The sequence below is a fragment of the Tachypleus tridentatus genome, chromosome 7 (genome assembly GCF_004210375.1).
Source record: "Tachypleus tridentatus isolate NWPU-2018 chromosome 7, ASM421037v1, whole genome shotgun sequence".
NCBI lineage: Eukaryota > Metazoa > Arthropoda > Merostomata > Xiphosura > Limulidae > Tachypleus > Tachypleus tridentatus.
Genome location: NC_134831.1, coordinates 140,471,834 through 140,489,271, shown reverse-complemented (window position 1 = coordinate 140,489,271; position 17,438 = coordinate 140,471,834). Strand labels below are relative to the sequence as shown.

The 17,438-nt window shown below is 33.9% G+C and overlaps 1 protein-coding gene and 1 long non-coding RNA gene across 9 annotated transcripts in view; one reads left to right on the top strand and one right to left on the bottom strand.

Moving 5' to 3' along the window:
• LOC143256748 (uncharacterized) overlaps positions 1-7,538 on the top strand; it is a 30,678-nt gene extending 23,140 nt beyond the window's left edge. For all 4 annotated transcript variants that reach the window (XR_013031461.1, XR_013031463.1, XR_013031460.1 and 1 more), the window contains exon 3: positions 7,203-7,538. This is a non-coding gene — a long non-coding RNA (uncharacterized LOC143256748). The remainder of the gene's footprint in view (positions 1-7,202) is intronic.
• The window catches only part of LOC143256746 (carbohydrate sulfotransferase 1-like), a 56,895-nt gene extending 39,763 nt beyond the window's left edge, over positions 1-17,132 (bottom strand). For 3 of the 5 annotated variants that reach the window (XM_076514384.1, XM_076514387.1, XM_076514388.1), the window contains exon 1: positions 16,987-17,132. The gene's annotated coding sequence lies outside the window, so the exon portion shown is untranslated. The remainder of the gene's footprint in view (positions 1-16,986) is intronic. The other 2 variants (XM_076514385.1, XM_076514386.1) reach the window with 1 other exon arrangement.
• Between the last annotated feature and the right edge of the window lie 306 nt (positions 17,133-17,438).

Genomic DNA, 17,438 nt, shown 5'->3' with positions numbered 1-17,438 from the left:
TCGCCCTCCCAGCCGTGGGGGCGTTATACAGTAATAGTCAATCCCATTTTTCGTTGGTAAAAAGTAGCCCAAGAATTGGCGGTTGGTGGTGATGACTAGCTGCCTTCCCTCCAGTCGTACACTGCTAAATTAGGGACGGCTAGCACAGATAGCCCTCGAGTAGCTTTGTGCGAAATACCAAAACAAACAAACAAAACTATTCTGCTGTCTAACAATACAGATAGATAGGAGTAATTTACTTCACACGTCAAGCTGATCCGTATTTGTACAATGGATCTGTATAATGGACCTTCGATGTAAAAGATAATAATTGATCTTTCTTATATTCTTTCACATCTATATGTTTTTTACCATTCATCAAGTCTACAATCTGAGCTAAAATCTACTGCTATAGTACATTAAAACTAACTTTTTCAGTTAATAAATTATCCTGATTAAACTAATTTTAAGGATTCTCATAGATCGTTTAGTACATCATATAAATACTTTACCCACATGCATTTGTTCATTTAAAATTATGCATAACATATTATAAAGCCACTTCAAAACTTGTAATTAATTTTTTCAACTACAAACATACTTTTTATGTTAACATTTCCAACAAACTATCTCGCGTAACAGTTATTTATTGAAGTTAATGTTTTACGCTTTATCAATAACACTACAAGGAATTCTAGTTAAAATGTAAGCAATATCGTTAACTTTGATTTAATCCTAAACACATGTATTACGTTTCAGCTAGTGTAAATACCTTACATATGTACCTCTAAGTTATTTTACCGAAGTTATTAAAATAAAACTTGTTTTATGACGTAATGAGTTATATTTGTTTGTTTGTTTGGGAATTTCGCACAAAGCTACTCGAGGGCTATCTGTGCTAGCCGTCCCTAATTTAGCAGTGTAAGACTAGAGGGAAGGCAGCTAGTCATCACCACCCACCGCCAACTCTTGGGCTACTCTTTTACCAACGAATAGTGGGATTGACCGTAACATTATACACCCCCCACGGCTGGGAGAGCGAGCATGTTTAGCGCGACGCGGGCGCGAACCCGCGACCCTCGAGTCGCACGCCTTACGCGCTAGGCCATGCCGGGCTCAATGAGTTATAATCACTAAGAATTAAATAGTGATTGTAATCTAATTAGGGACAAAGGTTACTTTGGTAAACTTTAGCCTTAATGCTCAGAAAATGAGATTATTTGACCTTTCACTTCAGTGAGCATTTGGTCTTTAGATTTTGAAAAGACAGTCGTTACTAAGCTATAACAATAGCAAGTTTGAGATTCTTCTCACATAACGATATAGTTTCAGTTTTTATAAACTACTATCAGATTTTAATAATTGTGTGTTGTTTTTTTTAATTTGTGCAAAGCTACACGAGGATACCTGCTCTAGTCGTCCTTAATTTAGCACTGTAAGTCTAGAGGGAAGGCAAGTAGTCATCACCACCCACCGTCAACTCCTGAGCTAGTCTTTTGCCAACGAATAATGGGATTGACCGTCACATTGTAATGACCCCTCTGTGATTAATTACGTTTCAAAATAAATGTCTTACAGTTCTTGCTATTGATATTTATAAGTTTAATGTTTGAATAATAGTATCTTCAGAATTTATTGTTTTACTAACAATGCAATGCAAATTAAGACTGTTTTAGGTCTTATTCAAATATGAATAATATTTGATTTTTAGTTATTTTGTTTACTTGCTAACAATCAATGTTTTTTGCATCAGAATAATGTCATAGTGACACCAAAATGACACATTATTATCGTTCAGTTTTATGACTTGTCCTTCTGAGAACGTCCACAAAGAATCCAAGAACATTTTTGTGACTGAAAATTCAGCAGAATAGATAAGGAAACAAAATGCTACATCAATAACAACTTTTTTCTCCCTTACGCCTGTCTTACGCGGATAAACTAGGGAACACATCAGATAACTTGCCAAAATGTTTAATGTTGACGTCCCATCCTAGTTAATACTTAACAAAGAACACGTTAAAATAAACATACAGAAAAAAAATTGAAACATGTTCTACTAAACAGATTTACGTTAGAAATAAAAAAATGAAACACATTTTGGGGCGAGAAGACTGAAATATACTGGTAAAATTACGTGATTCCGCACTGTGGAAAACATAACCTCAACAGACTGAGACGATTAATGTCTTGTCGTTCTAGACAAATTCTTGAAGGAAGAAAAAAACATTTTTTATATCAAAAACGCTGAACCCATTATGAAATAGAAACTTAAAAACAGAACTCAGTAGTTTAATACTACCATTAATTAACAACTCAAACATTGTCCCAGCCAATTACAGCTTATCTCACATGAATACTAAACAATCCTCTTGCACTCTAGGCTTATGTCATGAAGGATCCACTTGTCATTATGTGCTCCCTTTACAAGCGATAAGTCCATACTTAACGACTGCATTCGGTATTAATAATTTTAACTTTAATTATTTTCCTATAAGCTAATGGAACTGTTTTTTGTTTTCAGATTTAGCTCACACCTTGGGTACTAATGGCTAAAATTGTTAGATGCCTGATCAATGAAAGCGTGATTTTCTCTCTTCCCCCCCCCCCAACAGACACTGTAAATTCTCTGTCATTGGTTCTACCAGTCCCTCTGCAAATAATATGACATTAAATCTATCAACCTTTGCCACAAACTATTTCCTATTGGATCTATGGATGCACCCTATTTTAAACTATTTTGTTAGTGTTGTAACTCTCTAATATCGTGAGAATGGTGACGGTAAACTTAATAATTTTTTTACACTCTGGACAAACAAAACCTTCATCAAAACATTGAGTGTCACACACACCTCGCTTGTGTTACCCTTTTCAATTTTTATAGTCTTCCAATATCGTCTCTGTAAGTGTCGCCCAGAAACATTAAGTCGTTACCAAAACCACCTGTGGGACGTTCATTATGAATACATTTCTGAACATCTATAAAAAGCCAACTTAATATCTTCTGTTAGTCATCTTTATGTAGACGAAGTATTTCTATAAAATTTTGGTTGTGTACATGTTCATATTTTGTAAGACTCTTGAAAATAAGCGAATCAAAATCAAACATTTTACTAACGTGTTATCACTCTACTGCTAGAAATAATTAAACAATGTGTGTTTTAGCATGTATTACCTAGAGTTGACTGGCTTTATTAACGGAATGTTTGGCACAGTAACTGGAAATTGTCCGACAGCCAACATAAGCTATCTTGTTTTAGGATTTTTACCCGAAAAGAATAAAAAATTATTCTGAAATTGAATACAATTTTGCTTTTCTTTTTATAGAAGAATGGCTTCCAACATTCATAGCTGGCTATCTTGATTACCGTCATTTTTGGTCCTTGGGCAAAATTTCTATCGTACACCATTGGACCAAAAATCACGGTAATCGAGACATTTCAATTTTTTTTATGAGACATACATTATCTTCCGGAAACCAAGATATGCAAGTAGCATATACTGAGGCCATTAGGAATTTTAATAAATAAATAAAGAGATCATTATGTAATATTATCCTTTATACAATATGTGCCTCCTTCACAGGTACTTTATACAATATGTGTCTCCTTCACAGGTACTTTATACAATATGTGTTTCCTTCACAGGTACTTTATACAATATGTGTTTCCTTCACAAGTACTTTATACAATATGTGCCTCCTTCACAGGTACTCTCAGCTTATGTTAAAAATAAACTTTAACTTTGTATAAAAAAGCAAGAAACATGAATAAAGTTTTAAACCATAAGTATATACAGTATGTAAGTATATACAGTATGTAAGTATATACAGTACGTAAGTATATACAGTAGATAAGTATATACAGTACGTAAGTATATACAGTAGATAAGTATATACAGTACGTAAGTATATACAGTTTATAAGTATATACAGTATGTGAGAATATACAGTTTATAAGTATATGCAGTATGTAAGTATATACAGCATGTAAGTATATATAGTACGTAAGTATATACAGTTTATAAGTATATACAGTATGTGAGAATATACAGTTTATAAGTATATGCAGTATGTAAGTATATAGAGTATGTAAGTGTAAACAATAAGTATATACAGTAGATAAGTATATACAGTACGTAAGTATATACAGCATGTAAGTATATACAGCATGTAAGTATATACAGTATGTAAGTATATACAGTACGTAAGTATATACAGTTTATAAGTATATACAGTATGTGAGAATATACAGTTTATAAGTATATACAGTATGTAAGTATACAGTATGTAAGTATATACAGTATGTAAGTATATACAGCATGTAAGTATATACAGTACGTAAGTATATACAGTTTATAAGTATATACAGTATGTAAGTATATACAGCATGTAAGTATATACAGTACGTAAGTATATACAGTTTATAAGTATATACAGTATGTAAGTATATACAGCATGTAAGTATATACAGTATGTAAGTATATACAGTATGTTAGTGTAAACAATAAGTATATACAGTATGTAAGTGTAAACAATAAGTATATACAGTATGTTTGCACAACAACATTCTACATGAAATCTTAGAAAATCAAACCAACTTATCCAACATTTTAAGATTTCATTATTTGTATATATAAGATCAAAGTATACTCTCAAAACATTAATATAACTCAAAACGTTTTTAGTGTAGCGAGGTTCCTGGAATGTGTTACTAATAATTACCATTTCTTACTTTTGAACTATGACAACGTAATAAGGCCATTCGACCGACTATGCGTTTCTACAAATTACTTCTTGTACAGAACACTTAATTAAGTTTTTTTGTTTGCTTGTAAATTAATAAACACACCTACCTCCGCCCCTTTTATTATTTTCTTCTAACTGAATAATAGGATTTGATCGATTTTTAAACAGTGCCATTAACCTTATTACTTGATTGTTCTTATGAGGTTCCATTATCCCGCTGATTTGATTGTTCTTATGAAGTACCTTTAAACCTCTGACTGATTGTTCTTATCAGGTGCCATAAGCTCTTTGACTTGATTGTTCTTATGAGGTTCCATTAACTATCTGACTTGATTGTTCTTACTCCCCTCAAATATTCATCTTCAGGGGTAATTCATGTTTGGAAAATTACAACTACAAGTACAAGAAACAGAACAACAGGAAATAAAATATTTTGAACTTGGTCATGTTTCTGTAGCAGTTTTTTAAAAATCGGTTAAGTCAAAATAAACGCAATTTGCTTGCATTAAACTAATCTGTTTGTATAAAAGCTGAATACGCATATAATTAACATCTGATAACGTAGTTATTTTCCACAACATATAATTAATAGATTGTTTTGCTCAAAGCTACACGAGAACTACCTGTACTAGCCGTATTTACTTATGACTGTTTGTTTGTTTTAGAATTTTGCGCAAAGCTACACTAGGGCGATCTGCGCTAGTTGTCCCTAATTTAGCAGTTTAAGACTAGAGGCAAAGCAGTTAGTCATCACTACCCACCGTCAACTCTTGGGCAACTCTTTTACCAATGAATAGAGGAATTGTCTGTCACATTATAATGCCCTCGAGGCTGAAATGGCGAGCATGTTTATTGTGATGAGGATTAGAACCCGCAACCCTCAAATTACGAGTCGAGCGCCCTAACCACCTAGTTATGCTGGGTCTCTTTACTTGAGAAATAATATACCATTCATTCGAAAAATTTAAATCTAACTCCGAATTTCTGTATAACATAACATAAATGTGTTTCCTACATACCAATTTAGAAAAACATATAAATCTGAAGAGAATGTTTATTTAAAAATCTCTTCTGCCTTGTTAAACAAATTGTTATTTTTAAAACTATAAGATATGTACTCTATACGTAATGTTTAGTGAATCATACGGCACGTCTATCCTTGAATACTTAATATAAGCAAATCCAATATCTCAATGATTTATTACTTTATACGTGACCAGGTAGCTAGGGAGCTTGATTTCGAATCTGAGGGTCGTGGGTTCGAATCCCCCGTCCTACTTAATATGCTTGCCCTTTCAGCCTCAAGGACGTTATAACACAACGATGAACCCCACTATTCCTTGGTAAAAGTGTTGGCAGTGAGTGGTGATGACAAGCTGCCGTTACTTGTCTTCCACTGGTAAATTAGGGACGGCTATCTTTCTGAGTTTGTACAAAGTTCAATAAACAACTTCATAGACATTTGTCACTCTGTTTATCATGCATATGAAACTCTTTATTTTTGTTGTACTGCTTATAATAAATCGTTGAATACAGTGTTCCATAAAGTTAGCTTATAATCAATTTATTGGTATTTCGGATATTAGGCCCGGCATAGCCAAGCGTGTTAAGGCGTGCGACTCGTAATCTGAGGGTCGCGGATTCGCATCCCCTTCGTGCCAAACAGCTCTTTTAGCCGTGGGGGCATTATAATGTGACGATCAATCCCACTATTCGTTGGTAAAAGAGTAGCCCAAGAGTTGGCGGTGAGTGGTGATGACTAGCTGCCTTCTCTCTAGTTTTACATTAATAACTTAGGGACGGCTAGCATAGATAGCCCTCGAGTAACTTTGTGCGAAATTTAAAAAAAACGAACAAACAAACTTCGACTATTAATTTAATATTTTAAGATACTCACGAATAATTAAAATTATTTATATTAGCGTTTAGCAGTGTAACGCTCCTTTCAGGTTGATTCAAATAAGAATTAAGGAGTTCTTAATAATTTTGTTTTGAGTGCTGGTTCAACGTTGAAAACTTAATAGAAAATAAGAGGAGTTTGATTCTTTTAAGTCGCTACTCAAAAAGTTACTAAATTTATCTCTGTCTTTCCGCCATATTTTAAGGCATTATGTGAAGGGATTTTTTTTCTAAGCTATAAAATGCATAGAAAAGTGTTTGTAACATTTATTGAACGTCAATATAAACACGAACATATATCTACAATAACGTGACGTTTACACAAGTCACGCACGTTATCGATCAACGTTCAACTTGAGTTGTTCCCATATATCTACTGTAACAGCAGTGTCTAGAGATTATTCAAAACTAACTACTTGAAACTTTCCACAGATTTTAAGATACGCTGGTATATAATGGGTATATAACGAGTTTGCTATTTCATTAGCAGCTACAGGATATTTCAGATGTTTGATGTCTTTCAGTTTTGAACATTAATCAAGACAACCTAACTTTCTCTTCTCTTGATTATTCACAGGTCTACTTAAGTCATTAATTTCCTGGAATTATTTTGGGTATATTCCATCCCTTGTTGAAATGCGATTGAACAATGTTGGGATATGTTGTCAAGGCGTGTTAGTGAATTCCAGCACCCTCCTCAGAATGTACATGAACTCCGACAAGCCCTGGTAGATGAGTGGGCTGCCATACCCCAAGATAACATCAAAAGACTGATTCGAAGTGTGCCAAATCGGTGTCAGGAGTAAGTCACAGACCGTGGAGGTCACACTAGATATTGAATGTTTCAAACATTTCTTGAATAAACGCATGTAAACTGTTTAAAGTATGGAATATCAGTTTTGGTGATACTGGTCATTTTTAAAATTTTCATTTCTCCATGTTTTACCGTTCATCATACATTAAGAAACGGATACAGATAGAACTGAAATGAGGCAAATTACCTAAAAAAAATAAAAATATTATCACATTTGGAACACTGAGATAAATTACATAAGAAAACGTACTTATATATGCCGAAACGTTGTTCGCTCCTCTACGTAAAAAAATTTTCTCAACCCAAACGAGCCGTTTTTACATTTATATTTTTCTCCAAAAGTGGGTTTTCTCGACATCACTGAAGAAAACGTACTTGTTCCTCTATTTTTTTGAGCAGTTTATAAATTAGTCCATAAGACACACCTGACTATGTTTTATGTATGTCGTAGGGGCTAAAATTCATAGTACAAGAAACAAAGAAGATACCTTTCAAAGAATGCCTCTCAAACTTGTTAAATATATAGTTATACATTATTTTAAGCATTATTTGTTCATTAATCAACCTGCGACCAAAATGATAAATTTTACCGCAATGGGAATTTTTTGGTGAATTACGTACTGTACTATCGACATAATATTTTATGTGTGATAGTTTCATACGGAAGAACGATCAGCACATAACTGTCTGATAAACTATAGGGAAGGCAACTGGTCGACAGTACCCACTGCCACCTTTTGGGCTACTCTTGATTGACCGAATCTGTACTAAAACAACCTAGTGAGAATAAAATATTTAGCTGTATAAAAAATTAATTAAATTTATATAAAAATGGCAGTCTCGGTAAAAATATAATGTAAAAGTTGGTAGGCTGAACAAAAAAAAAAACGTTGCTGCTAGTTCGAGTGTCAATAACAAATATTGAGCTAAGAATGACAACATTCCAACATTTGTAACAACCGTAGCAATATCACAGATTAAGTGGAGATTGTGGATCCGAATTATTACTCCACTCAGAGTTAAGCCTTTATTGTGTTTCTAAAAAATGTGCTTTGGCGGACACTCTTATAGCCGCATTTACAGCCCCAAAGTGTAAAACGAGTTTTTAATAGAATAATGAGGCGCGATCCTGCAACCTTTAGATTCACACTGTAAACATGCCAACCACCAGACTAGACCTATGGCGCGGCATGGTGGTCAGGGCACTTCACTCGCAACCTGAGGGTCGCGGTTTCGAGTCCCAGTCCCACCAAGCTTGTTCGCCCTTTCAGTCGTGGGACGTCATAACGTAACGGTCAATCTCATTATTTGTTGCTAAAAGACTAATTTAAAAGTTAGCGGTGGGCGGTGATGACTAGCTGCCTTCTCTCTAGTATTACACTGTTAAATTGTAACAGTTTCGGGAGATCAATAATTATAAGTCATTCGTTATTGTTATGGATAATTGTACACTGGTGTCCTGCTATTTAAGTATTCAACAAACAGCTTACAGACACAATTCTCAGAACTGTGGAATTTTGTTGCTTTTTGAAATGTCCACTAACTCATGAAGTTGTTCATATAATACTGCAGATGCATGTACGCTAAAACGGATATCCAATTTACGTGTATTGGGAATCGCTAGACATTCATATAAAGCTACTCTAATTTTTATAACTAATATATATTCTACCTTACTTTAAAGTCACCTTCATGAAAACACTCTCACCAACTTGTTTCAATTATTTTCAAAATACTAACAAAATTAATGTTGCATTTACAAAAAAAAATTAGCACTGCTAACTTAGTTTTAGGATTTAGTCCTAACTCTAACTTCCGGAGCTTACAGACCATCAGAAGATATTATTGGAATTGTGGACGAAACTATCGTGGACAGCAGGAGTGATTCAAGGCCTTCTATTTAGAATAAGGTTTATCTTTCTCAAGTATTTGTTTATAACAACTATCTTCATTAACTTATAGGTAACTAAGTTACATTTTAATACTACTTTTAACTTCTATAGTTAATTTAATTTTGATCAGAAAAAATTAATAATTATATTTGTTTTCTACTTTGCCTAATTGCTTAGTTAAGTGAATTTAGCAAATGTAAGTGCAGATAGAAAACTTAATGTAAACGAGAATAGTTTTAAATAGTATCTAATCTACGAGAGATTTATTTTCTACACTAGCTACCCCTAGTAACAATGCAGTGCGTCTGCATACTTACAACGCAAGAAACAGGGTTTTGATACCCTTGGCTGGGAAAGCACAAATAGCCCATTGTGCTTCACAACAAAGAAACAAACTAAGCTGTCCATAAGTTTTAGATATTCTGGGATATATAATTCGGTTAATTCTGAATAATGTAATGTGATAATTTATTTAACACAATCTGTAAATTAAAGATGTCCCCGTAAAGTAAACAAATAAGCCCTAACATGTTTCTGCGATAATATTACCAGGAACGTTGTGCTTGGTTAGACTTATGGATCAGTATTAACCGTTAAAAGCTGTTGCACCTTATTTCACTCAACTTTCTCTGGCTGCGTATTTACATCACAATGTTTATTTTTTCTTGACCATTATTGCGTGTATTTATACACATTTGTTAAATTCAGAGGTCCAGTTATCTTGGTTCGTTTTTAAATAACCACCATAATATATACTTTTGTAGCTGTATTTTAATCTATACATAATTAATGTATTCAGTTTTTTTTCTTTTCTGTTTTCTTTTTTTCATTTAAGAATACAAGGTTATAAAAAAATTATTCAGTGAATCCAGTACAAATCTATGAGCTCCTAAGAAGCCCACATACAGTAGTTGGATAAAAATGAAAACAAAAATCAATAGAAGAAGCTTAGCAACGTATAGTTCAACTTTTTCCTTTTGGAAACGCTTTAATTCCGTTATTTTCTAAAAGGCAAGGCATGCTGGGAGTTAAGCTTCGTTTCTCGGAAAGACAAATTGACACACAGAACACGTTAATTCTTAGTTATTTTTCAACCTATGTTCCATTTTCGTGATGAATCGTGTGGAATAATTGCCATGCTTTTATAATATTTAATATTTTCCCTCTTACAAAGTTGTGTAGTGTGAGTCATCAAAGTTCCTATTAACTGGTTCCCCTAATTTTTGAAAGTCACTGAAGTTATAATTCGTCCCCATGTTGCCCGACAACTAATAAAAACATATATTAATTTATTTTAATTATACGGATTACATTAGCAACGAATTCATGATGGTGAAACTGAAGTTTAATAATGAAAATGAATACGGTTGCTAAAACATAAAACATTTTATTTACAGCAGATGAACGGAAAACAATGTTTATATACATTACACAACAGCTGATGGAATAAAGCAATGTTTATATATAAATTACACAACAGCTGAACGGATAAAGCAATGTTTATATATACATTACACAACAGCTGAACGGATAAAGCAATGTTTATATATACATTACACAACAGCTGATGGAATAAAGCAATGTTTATATATAAATTACACAACAGCTGAAGGGATAAAGCGATGTTTATATATACATTACACAACAGCTGAACGGATAAAGCAATGTTTATATATACATTACACAACAGCTGAAGGGATAAAACGATGTTTATATATACATTACACAATAGCTGAAGGGATAAAACGATGTTTATATATACATTACACAACAGCTGAAGGGATAAAACGATGTTTATATATACATTACACAACAGCTGAAGGGATAAAACGATGTTTATATATACATTACACAACAGCTGAAGGGATAAAACGATGTTTATATATACATTACACAACAGCTGAAGGGATAAAACGATGTTTATATATACATTACACAACAGCTGAAGGGATAAAACGATGTTTATATATACATTACACAACAGCTGAAGGGATAAAACGGTGTTTATATATACATTACACAACAGCTGAACGGATAAAGCGATGCTTATATATACATTACACAACAGCTGAAGGGATAAAACGATGTTTATATATACATTACACAACAGCTGAACGGATAAAACGATGTTTATATATACATTACACAACAGCTGAACGGATAAAACGATGTTTATATATACATTACACAACAGCTGAACGGATAAAACGATGTTTATATATACATTACAGTGTGAACATTTTAAATATGAAGAAAACTTTGTATATCGTTAAAGGCTAGGCAGTCTTTCGCTATGATGAGACTTTCTTTAATACAGAAGTCAAGACCTGAAGATTATTGTAATGTAAGTTTAAAAATTATCATTCTTGTAACGCAATTTTCAGATTCGCTGAAGATGTAATAAGTTAATCCGAAACGTTCGAACCTTGAAAATAAAATGTTGTATGTTTCATCTTTGATACATATTACATATTTTAAATTGCGTCGTATAACATATTATAACACGTTAAACAGTTATCTGAGGATCAAGTCCATTAAACATCCGGAAAAGAATGACACACCATTAAACAGGTGTTTCTTTTCTCTCTCTAAGATTTTTTGTTGTTGTTGTATACAAGTATATGGTTATTGAATAAATGGAAAAAAATACTAAAAACAACAACCTATGACATAAGAAACATATTTAAATACTTAAACCTCTTTTGCAGACCTTTAGAAGTCGAAATGATGAACATGTTTCTATTTTGAAATAGCCTAAAGTTAAAGTAGCTTTTCATACCTCAAACAATTTCTTTTAGCAATTTGTGGTTAAGACTTATTGGATTAATGAAAATGACACAAGTTTGTATCTCAGAACGGCTAGTGAGGGTATTAACACTTTTATTGATTACCAGAGAACAACGTTTCGACCTTCCTAAATCGTCTTCTAGGTCATCTTCAGATCATCATCAACCTTAAGATGGCCTAAGGAGGTCAAAACTTTGTTCTCTGCTCATCATTAATTAAAAGCGACCCATACCAGATGTTCTGAGATACAATTTTATTTCAAGCAGGTTTCTCGTCATCAAGAATAATACAAATTTGATGAAAAAGGTTTCGGGCAAAAGAAAGGGGTTGAATTATTTAATCATAAGAACGTGAACTGTCATAGCTGAATTATTTAATCATAAGAACGTGAACTGTCATAGCTGAATTATTTAATCATAAGAACGTGAACTGTCATAGCTGAATTATTTAATCATAAGAACGTGAACTGTCATAGCTGAATTATTTAATCATAAGAACGTGAACTGTCATAGCTGAATTATTTAATCATAAGAACGTGAACTGTCATAGCTGAATTATTTAAATTATTTGTTTCCCAGAAACGATTTAACAATTCTGATACATAACTTTTCAGGATGTGCATTCATTCAATTATGTTGTTGTGTTTTCAGTAAGTTTCCACAGAATCTTTTACTACATTTACAAGTTGTTGTTTTCTTCTTGTTGTTGGTTTTCGATCCCATTTCTGCGAAGCAACCCTCAAAGTTTTAAGTCCTGAAGGTATCGATTCACGTCAATAAAACTTCTTGTCTCTTGTTATATCTTTTTTTCGCTGCATACAAATATACGAGTGTATGAATAATAGTTTTAGGAAAATGATATCTTTGAAGAAAAGCTACAGGAGTGTTTTCCCAGTACGATAAAAACTTTACTTATACGTATCGATTTTAAAGCATAGTGGATGTTCTCCAAGTACAGACCTTGACCTGAGTCTATGTCTGTGTGCGTACAATACACACTGTCACGTGTAAAAACCAATATAGCTGCTTCGTCGGCACTGTACGAGTTGTTTCTACGCAGACACCTTTCCTTCCACGGAACATTTCACTTTGTACACTATACTCTTTGTTTTTGGCCTGGCATTGCCGAGCGCGATAAGGGATGCGCTCGTAATCTGAGGGTCGCGGGTTCGCATCCGAGTTGCGCTAAACATACTCGTCCTCCCAGCCGTGGGGGCGTTATAATGTGACGGTCAATCCCACTTTTCGTTGGTAAAAGAGTAGCCCAAGAGTTGGCTGTGGGTGGTGATGACTAGCTGCCTTCCCTCTAGTCTTACATTACTAAATTAGGGACGGCTAGCACAGATAGCCCTCGAGTAACTTTGTGCGAATTTCGAAAACAAACAAACAAACTCTTTGTTTTTTTTTAATTTCGCGCAAAGCTACACGACCGCTATCTGCACTACCCGTCCCTAATTTAGCAGTATAAGGTTAGAGGGAAGGCAGCTAGTTATTGTCACCCACCGCCAACTCTTGGGCTACTCTTGTACCAACGAATAATGGGATTGATCATTACATTATAACGCCCCCACGGCTAAAAGGACGAACATGTTTGGTGTGATGGGAATTCGAACCCGAAACCCTCAAGTACGAGTCGAGTGCCTTAACCACCTGGCAATGCCGGGCCTACGCTTTTCCTAACTAGTTTCCAATCCGACCTCTCTAAAAAATAGCTGAAAAGTCTTGGTTTAAGATGTCATTTTGTGTGTGTGTGTTAGTTAGTTTGTTTGTTTTGGTGGTAAGCACAAGTTACAGACTAGTTTAACTACAGGATAAGAGATCTTCATGATTCGCCAGTTTGGAGAAATACGTTATCGCTGTTTAACACCAACAAAATAAATAAAATTATGCAATAAAATATAAATCAATCAAAAATTAAAATATGCTATTAACTGTGTGCAGAAAAATAGTCCTTATGTAAGAACATGAATGCTTTTCCTGAAAAATAGCTTTTTACAAAAATATTCCCATATTTCTATTTAATACAAATTTGAAAATAAAGACTCGCCACAACCACGAGGAGTTAAAAAAACCATAACACAGAAAAGTTTTGTTTGTTTGTTTGTTTTTGAATTTCGCACAAAGCTACACGAGCGCTATCTGTGCTAGCCATCCCCTTAATTTAGCAGTGCAAGACTAGAGGTAAGGGAGATAGTCATCTCCACCCGCTAACCACTAGTGGGATACTTTTTTACCAACGAATAGTTGGATTCACCGTAATATTATAACACCCCACGGGTGAAAGGACGACCATCTTTGGTGTGAGGAGGATTCGAACCCGCGACCTTCAGATTATAAGTCGAGCGTCTTACCCACCTGGTCATGGCGGGCCAAGTGAAGTGTGAACAGTCCTGTTTGTTTTACATTATTTTATGAATATTACCTGACTAACAAGCCCCAGTGATACAGCAGTAAGTTTGTGCACTTAAAACGTTAAAAAACCGGGTTTCGCTACCTGTGGCAGGTATAGTACAGATAGTCAATTGTGCTTAAGTACAAAAAGCAGTCGTTAGCCAAGTATCCACATAAGTATAATTTTATAAAGAATTTGTAATAAATTATTTTACAAAGGTTTTACAGAATTTTACTCTTGAGAAACCGATATCAGGAAAGACTGTTTTTAACTAGCCTCAAACTCTGAATGTCTTAGACTTTTAATAGTACTACTTACAGCTCAGTATAATTGTATAAATGTGTTTTGAAATATTACCGAAAAAAATTCCAAAAATAAAAATAATTAAATAAAAACAAATTCAGTGCTTGCTAGTAAGTTAAGAGACTGACATAAATATTTGATGTTAAGACATATTTGAACGTCTATAAGGAAACTTCTTAATAACACAAATTCGGTCTAAATATAAAAAAAATTAATGAAACTAATTTAAAACATAAAAGGGCCTCGCATGGCCTAGCGCGTTAAGGCGTGCTACTCGTAATCTGAGGGTCACGGGTTCGCTCCCGAGTCGCGCCAAACATGCTCGCCCTCCCAGCCGTGGGGGCGTTATAATGTTACGGTCAATCCCACTTTTCGTTGACAAAAGAGTAGCCCAAGAGTTGGCGGTGGGTGGTGATGACTAGCTGCCTTCCCTCTAGTCTTACACTGCTAAATTAGGGACGGCTAGCACAGATAGCCCTCGAGTAGCTTTGTGCGAAATTCCAAAACAAAATTAAAACATAAATATTTAAACTTTCTGTCAAAGCTTCAACTTCTATAAAGTTTGTACTTATCGCAAAGCTGCTAAAAATATCTGCCTCCACCTTTAATTTTCACTATTGACCAAACGATAGACAGCCTGTCAACAGAACTCTACCACCCACTAACCAAGATAAGAGAGCTTAAAGTTCGGGGTATTTTTTGCTGTATCGCAAGGATTCGATCACTATTCTCCAACTACAAAGCAAAGCTTCAACACAAATGCAAGCATCTCATTTTCTTTTAAGGTAAGTTATTCAAAAGAATAGTGTAAATTCCAAATTTAAAGCAGATTTTGGAATCTGCTTAAACATTCTACTATAACAATGTTAAGTTTAGAGACCCTGTAGAATGTGAATATTGAAACACACCTGTAAGAGAATTTCCTATTGTTGCAGATTCTGAAATGTATGTGCAGAGTTTGTACCAGACAGATTTGGATATCAATTTAGGCTTTTTCTGTTAGATCAAACTTCATACCACCTCTGCGAACATTTATTGCATTGATTCAGAAAAAGTCAAAAACCAGCAGTGTGACTATTTACTGCATATACATATATAGATTCATACCTTACTTAGTACCATATATGTAGTAATTCTCAATTGTATCTATTATCTTGTATCCAAGTCTACGGATTTACAACGCTAAAATCAGGGGTTCGATTCCCCTCTGTGAGCACAGCAAATAGCCCGATGTGGCTTTGCTATAAGAAAAAAAAAAGATTCTCAACCCCCATTAAGTATAAAAGACGAATACAATTTTGAAAGAAATGTAAGGAAAGCCTCAACAATGGAAAATTAGTGTTTTTAAAGGAAGCTCTCGGGTTCCAGTGAATCGATTTTTTCTATTAACGATATCAATGAAAACAATGATTTGAATATGAAGTTATTTCGATATGGATTCCACATATTGGAGTCAAAGAATTTTGGAGATTTATATGAAAACTGAGAGAGGTATGTAAAATAAACATCCAAAATAAATTCCAAGAATTGTATTCGCTAAATGTTCATACGGATGGGTCCCTTTTAATTGAGGAATGAATAGGATATTTGAAGTTCTAAAGATTGACTACACGGATTTATATGAAAACTGCCACGACCATGTAAATGATATGGAATCAACTTGAATGGATAGAGAAGGAAACTTTATCACAAATGTTCAACCTTTTAGTCAGTTTATGTCTAAACGACATAAACTAATTTAACATTTAAATATTTAAATTTTATGGTAAAGCTTCAACTTCTGTATTTTTTGTACTTCTGGCAAAGTTACTAAGGATACCTGCCGCCATCTTAATTTTGGCATAACAACAAAAGCTCGTCAAAACGTTGTGCATTTGTAGTAAACTTTCTTTCACTGCCCATTCAAGCCATCTCCAAAGTTTAGTTTCTAAAAAGTGGGTTCCTCGTAATCAAATGTAAATAGTCACTCAAAAAATCTACTTTTAGGGTTTGGATAATTTTGCAGTTTCGACCCCATATGAGAATAAAAAAGTTTTCAGGGCTTTCAGGATAGGTTGCAAGCCTTACATAAAAGTTGGTAAGAACAAATAACTGGTTGTTTAAAATAAGGTGCGCAACATTGCTCTTTCCCACTAACTTCACAGATAATCAACTACAAATTAATAATCACTTACCTTTGCAAACACTAGGTATTAGAAAAACGTAAATATCACATGTTTGAATGCTTAGTATGTGGCATCTTGAAACACTATACGAACGAGGAGTTAGTCGACGTTCAGGCGAAAGTAATTTCTATATATAAACTTTCTTTTTAAAGACCTCCGTAACCAAACGTTTTTTGGCCACCATGTGGGAGAAAATTCCTTTTTATATCACACTGAACCAAAACTTGGAAGAATGTACATGTACTAGCAGAGATCCGTGTAACATCTACAGTCAGATTAGTATTTTTAGTTCAACAGTATTTATTTAAATACAATATTTCAAGAATAGCATCAAAATCTGTGATTTCTCTTGTATTAAGCCTAACATTAGTTACACTTTTATTAAGTATGGCCTATTTTTCGATAAGGATATAAACTAACATTATAACTTGTCTACGTTTTTTGCTGTAGTTTAGTTAGGG